Source organism: Numida meleagris, chromosome 7 (assembly GCF_002078875.1).
Source record: "Numida meleagris isolate 19003 breed g44 Domestic line chromosome 7, NumMel1.0, whole genome shotgun sequence".
Lineage (NCBI taxonomy): Eukaryota > Metazoa > Chordata > Aves > Galliformes > Numididae > Numida > Numida meleagris.
Genome location: NC_034415.1, coordinates 28477074 through 28483713, shown reverse-complemented (window position 1 = coordinate 28483713; position 6640 = coordinate 28477074). Strand labels below are relative to the sequence as shown.

Sequence of the window (6640 nt, the reverse complement as noted above, 5' to 3'; positions counted from 1 at the left end):
TGGCAAAGTCTACTGGCTTGATCAGAAATGTGACTAGCTCAGCCCTGCAGTGTTATTTTTCTTCAGATCTAGAGGTACCATCTCAGCATACCACCTCCAAAAAACTCTCAGCTAAAGAACAATGCCTGCAAAATTCCATGAGTGTAACGAGAATTCAAGATTCATTGATTACAGATATGCTCAGCTCAACTGTGGCAATATTTTCACTTTTTAGCATAAAATTGGATCAATGTGTTCAAGCTGCTTTCCGCTCTAGCTATTCCCAGCAGGGTGCTGTGATTACCTTCTTGCTTCTGTTGCCAGGTGAGGGGGGTCCTTTCCACTTGGAGCAAACGTGCAGTAACAGTAACGGCAATGACACGTGCCTCTTATTGGGAAAGTAGTCCCAAGCGCACTGCGTGAACAAAGGACAGCATGATCATTTTTCCCTTCTGCATACAATATTTCTGCCTCTGTATGTCACATTGCTCATGCTAAAACCGTGTGTGTGTGGTGGGGAGGAATTTGGGCATTGCTGAACATTTCTGAGCTGAAAGAAACCCTAGGTTTTTGGCAGTATCGTGATTCACAAAAGGAAACAGTGACTTTAATTGATGTCTGACCGGGGACAGAACTACGCAACAGGAACTGAGTGTTTCAGTGCGGTATAATGTCAAAGTTACTGCTGTCGTTAGTGTTCAGGCAGATGATAAAGTCCGCACTGGGTGACTTAGTATCTAACTTGCTCTTTGTAACATTTCTCAGGAGTAGGAGAGGGCCATGGAGGTATGTGTGAATGAACATACCCTAATGTGATGTGATTATATTGTGCTAATATTGCATTTTCTGGCACCAAACCTTACTGGAGCCAGAGGAGAGACCTTCTTTGACTCCAGCTTTGGCTCAGACGTGCTTTTCTTCAGATGATGGGTGAAATTCTGGTTCTGATTTCAATTTCCCCATTGACTTCAAGAGGATTGGGGCTGCACTTAGTCTTTTTTTTTTAAAGCTACATGAGGATGTTCATCTGACAGTGGAAAAAGCCTCATTCAACTGCAGCAGAAAATAGGTAAACAAGAGGTGTGACTTCTGGGTGTGACCTGGAGGTGGGCATGGTAGGGGGCCTCTTTCTACCTAAATCCCTAGAGCACCCTCCAAACATAGAGATGTGTTGTAAGTTCCAGCTTCTGAGCTAAAATAGCCCCTCTATGGTACCTCTGGCAGCAGCTGGTGGGTACATCAGTCCTGACTCCAGGCAAGAACATTTTGCTGTAAAGTCAAGTGCTTGTATGGGGCTTGGGAGGGATGGAGAAGACAGGTGGTTATCAGTGGCCCCACAGCTGCTGTTGGCCTCCTCCCCATGGTGAGCCTGAGAGCTCGCTATTGACCGCCCTCCATTTTAATTAACTCCAGAAGCTGGCAGAGTACACTGAATAATTCAAGAGAGAGATATTTAAACATTTGCACAAGCCTCAGATTCCTCCTGGCTAAAAATAAGCCTGTGAGAAAGAAAATGATTCTCATCTGAGGTGCCAGCAGATGGACAGCTGAGGCACAGACCCCATCTCAACGCCATCGTGTCGCTGCTCCCAGGAGGACATAGGCCATGGGTCTCATCCCCACTGCTGGGACCTGCCTGGGGACGGTGCAAAGCAAAGATATGAACTCACAGATGCCCTTTGAGGTCAGCATTTCGGAGCACCCAAGCATAAGTGGTTCTTCCAGAGGGAAGCAGTGCAGAGGGGTCAGTGCCTTTCCCACCATGGATGGACACCAATGGGCAGAGCCAATGTGCGAGGCTCCATGCCGATGTTCTGCTGAGTGCCTGAGACTGCCTGCCAGTTTGGTGCATTTCATATACAAAACATATTGGCTTCAAGTCCCCAGAGTGACAAAAAATGTCATGTTCTTTTTTGGAAAAACTTCCATCCTGTGCAGAAGAGCCTCCCAGGGCCGTATATGATGCCGCCCCACCAGCAGCCGAAGCCTCACTGCATTCTGGGGTTAAATGCAATGCTCCAGGGGACTCTGGAAATTAAAGCCCCCAGAGGCTTATTGCTAATGAAACCTAATTAACTTTGGATGTAAATGTAATGTGCTGCTGCTGTTGCATTTGCATCTAGCTTTTGATGGTTCGTATACGTATATGTACGTGAATTATATAAGCAAGTACGTATACTTGTAAGCATGCAAACAAGCATTTATGGATGAACAAGTGCTCCTCTCTCTGATCGTATGGCTGCAGCGTGCCAGCACCAAAGCTGTCCCTTTGGAGATGGCCATGCTGGGACGCAGAGAGCTGAAGGAAAGGCACCTGAAGGAGCGCTGACTTGCTTTGCACATTCCACGAGTTTGCTTGAAGCTGGGAAGCGCAGCTACGTGCTCAGCTCCCACGCAGCTCTGCCAGCTTACTGGCCCCGGGCAGGAAATCCCCCACAGCCCGGCTTTCTGCAGCCACTGCCACTGCAGCTTCAAGCAGGCACTGCTTTGGACAGACACCATCATTCATTTTTTTCCCCCAAAGTAAATTTGGAGCATTGAGGAGAAGTACCTCTCCTCCCCAAAGTGAGATTATTAGAAACCCTAGTTAGCATGATAAAGAGCAAAAAGAAGAAGGAGGTTGAGGACGACACTTAGAAGTTGTTAATGATGAAGAAACAATTCACACATTCCAGATGTCTCAAAATAAATTCTCACTTGTTTTCCAAGCAGAGACAAGCACTCTGAAAGCAGCGTCGCAGACGTTTTTTTTTCGCTCATGTTATGTGAGCACAGGAAGTTTCAGATAAATGCAGCAGCAGATCAGATGAAAGGACTTGTGCACTCGCATATCTATTTATACAGCCCCCGTGGCAAGTCGCACCCCATTGCTGCAGTACCCGGGGGCCTCACTCTTCAACGTATTGCATGGCCACGCTGGACGGCACTTTACGGGAGGCTTTGGAAAAAAAATAAAGTTATTTTTAAAATAAATTCTCATTTGAACAGCACTGAACATAGCCTGGTGCGCTGCAGAAGCACACAAGAGCACAGATGATTGTTGTCAGAATAATTTCTAGTACCATTACAATTTAGGAATCGCTGACATTGAGAGGCAGCAGCCCGTTTTCCACCTTGCACAGCTCCTCTGACTTCACAGCCTCCTTCTGATGCTCGCCAGTACATAGGAGAAGAACCAGGCCCCAGATATACTGCCAAGAAAGAGACTGATGACAGACTGAGACCACTTAGATGGTGTTAAATCACATTTATGTAAAGGGCCAGTCAATTCCAAGCTGATGGCGTCTGTGATTTAGAGCACTTTACCGTATGCGGGGCCACTTGCTGTAGTCTGAAATGACATGAAAGAAAAAGAAAAAGCTTTTAAAACATTTATACTGTTGGAAATCATGTGAAAAACATCACCTTTTCAAAAGAAAACTGATGCCAAGGTGAACTTTGACTTCTGAAAACTTGAAAATTGAACTGCATAACGGGCAAGTGAAGGGAAAATTTGTGTGTACCTGCCTACCCTCTTCTGTAAGAAATAATTTGTTTGAATTTAGTTTGATTTTTCATTCACAAATACCAAGAAAGAACAGTACGGTTATCTGTATTTTACCTTTTTCTTCTTTTCTTGGCGGACGTCAGTGCTTCCTGGAAGCTGCAAAATAAAGAAATAAGGGAGATACTTAGTGATTCTTCTGACCTGTCACTCCAACCCAGTACAGTACTTATGGGGTAAGGAGAAATTGCTTTGCATTGATGGCCTTTTCTGCAGCTCTTTGCAAGCCTATTTTCTTTATAGGCAAGGAAGCATATTCAGCTACAAATACATGTGATTACTTCCACAAAGAAGACGACTTGAAATGTTTTAGTACAAAATTACATCCTTTTCATAGGATGGTATGCTGTGGTGAATGCAGGCTGGAGAGCTGGAGCATTTAGCCTGCTTTCCCAAGGGAATAGGTTTCTGAAACTGCTCTCTGTCTGTCGGTCTGTCTGTCTGCCTGTCCTCACTGACAGCTTTTGAACGCAGCGATCACTTCCAGTCAACTTAGCAGTGAGACAGAGGTGTTGAAATACTAAATTCCTAAAGATTTTTGTGAAATAGATAGCTGGAAAGAGCAGAGAGATGGAAATCGGTGCTGCTCCACTGTGGAAGATGGGCTTGTTGTTGCATTTGGGAGTGGACTGGAAATCCTGCCCTGTTATTAACATAATTTTGGATTAATTTCTAGAAGCACGTTGATTTCACGCCAATTAGGACATCACAGAACAACCAATAGAAATTAGCAGACAACACTGTCCTGAAACTGAGAAAAATTGAAAAGCTCACATTGCAGTCAGGGCTAAAAGACTAAAGACACAGTTTTTACAAGGCTCGAAGTGCCAGAGGAGCCCAGCTCCGTTTGTTGAATGCAAGTGTGTGAGCACACAAGAATTAAATTCTCACTGAAGGACATGGCCCTTGGGAGCCTGGGTCATCCCTGGGCATGGGTTCAGGCTTTGGGTACTCATTTAGACAGCAGCAGAGGTAAAGCTGCTCTCTGAGCTGTGGCCACTGAAAGCAGCCCCAGACTAAGCCACTTATGCAATCCTTCCGTCACAGCCACCTTCTTGGCTTTGGTTTGATTTGTAGCTCTGAGCTGGATTTAAGGACATTTGCAGCATCAACAACTGTGCTAGGAAACAAGTCCTGAATGTGAAGCGTAACTAATACAGATCTAGTATGTTACTGAGCATGGAAACCCACCGTGGGAAACTGATGGTGCAAGGCAAAGCCACAGAAAGGGCTAACGAGTGGAAGCAAACCAGTGGGAGCACAGCCCCAGGGGGCAGAACAGGAGAACAAGGAAAGGCTGGGGCTTTCTGAGAGCCACGGCACAGCTCCACAAGCTGCAGCCTGCGGTCACAGGTTTGACTTCTCTTCCTCCAACCTCAGCAAAATGGGTGAGATTCCGGCACTTCACTCAGGGCAGCACTCAGAGTGCTGATAATGCAGAGCCAGTGATGCCCCGCGGCAGGGGAAGATGAACACCCTGCAGGAGCATCCAAACCATACTTCACTGGTTCCCTGGCAGCTCTGAAAGCAGGGGTGGGGAATGGCCGGCTTGTTTCCTCTGCGAGAGGGGAAAGAATGAACAATCATCTATCTATGGTTTGTAAACTACAGCCACATGGATGCACGTTTGTGCCGTCATGTGCAATCAGCCTCCACCACCTGGCTCTGGGGTGGGAGATTACCAAGGAGATAAGGCTGGAGGATCAGGAGAGCCCAAGCGCGAGGCAGGCAGGCTGGGAGCGATGCGCGTGCCAGCGTATGAGCACCCCATAGCAGCCGGGCATTGCACACCCACGTGCTGCAGGTGCATGAGAAGGCTTTGACAAAAAGATGCTATCAGCGTGCTCTGATTAAACTGACGTGAATTACGTGAAACTGCCATTGTGTCAAAAGCTGTCACATTTACCAGGGCTTGCTATTTTTTTATTTTTTTTTAAACGAATGATTCGTCTACTAGGACAATTCCCCCGAAGTGTAGTAGTGGATTGGTTCTTCTCTTTGGAAGAAAATACCAAATATATGTGTGCGTGTGGGAAGGGGGACTCGTTTTCATACTGACATTGCTTCCATTCGTACCGTTTCCTGTGAGTTTGAGAGTCTGAAACCACAATGAAGAAACCAATTTCTTTTCTGTGCAGAGGGGAGAAAGGTGTGTAAACACCGAAACACCGCGGTGTGTGCTGCCTGCCCTGCACGTCTGTGCGGAGAAAGAGCTGGGTTTTTAGAGCTCATCAACACACACAGATCCTACCCCATAAATGGAAGATATGGAGCTCCAAGAGAAACAAAACCATGCAGGCAGGTTCTTCTTTGGGCTTTTCAGTCGGGATTAGGGAAGAAACATACAAGCTCGAGCTGGAAGCCAGACCACCCTGCCCCGCAGTAGCACTGAGGCCGAGCAACAACGAACGGGTTGGGTATGAGGAGAAATATCTTCTCCAGAGAGCAGTGAGGCACCCGCACAGGGTGCCCAGGGGGTGAGGGGTCACCATCCCTGGGGGTGTTCCAGAGCCGTGGGGATGTGGCACTGAGGGATGTGGGCATGGGGGGGTGGGCTGCGGGATCTTGGAGGGCTTTTCCAACCTCAGTAACTCTGGGATTCTGTCACTTCACTGAAGCCAGGACGCAGCCCCGGGCTGCACGGCGGCGCTGTCCCAGCCTCCGCGGGCAGCAAATGGCGGCTCGGGGCCGCATCACCCCCCGGGCCCCGCTGCGGGAGGCGGGCGCAGTCACGCACCACCCCCGGGCGGGCCCGGCGCATGCTCCGCGGGCGGTCCCCGCCGCCGTGCCGGACCGCCGCCCTGCCGCTGCCGAGCGCTGTGGTCTTCGCTCTCGCTCACCCCGGGCCGCGCCGTCCCCCGGCCCCTTGGGGCGAGCGGCTGAGGGGCACGGCCGCCCGAGGTACGACGGAAGCGGTGAGTGGAGCCGGAGGGGGATCTCGCGGCCCTCGGGCGGGCCTCGAACGGAGGAGCGGGCGGTGGTGGTGGCGGCGGGGCGGCGGGCAGCGGCTCTTCCCCCGCGGGGACTCCGGGAGATGGCCGCCGCCAGCGCGGGGCGGTGCGGGGTTCCCCTGGAGCCCCTTCAGGGCCGGGGCCGCTGGGCAGAGAGGGGGCGGCT

At 49.5% G+C, this 6640-nt stretch overlaps 1 protein-coding gene across 2 annotated transcripts in view; it reads left to right on the top strand.

Moving 5' to 3' along the window:
• Positions 6281-6640, top strand: part of JAK1 (Janus kinase 1) — a 52615-nt gene continuing 52255 nt past the window's right edge. For both annotated transcript variants that reach the window (XM_021404018.1, XM_021404016.1), the window contains exon 1: positions 6281-6438. The gene's annotated coding sequence lies outside the window, so the exon portion shown is untranslated. The remainder of the gene's footprint in view (positions 6439-6640) is intronic.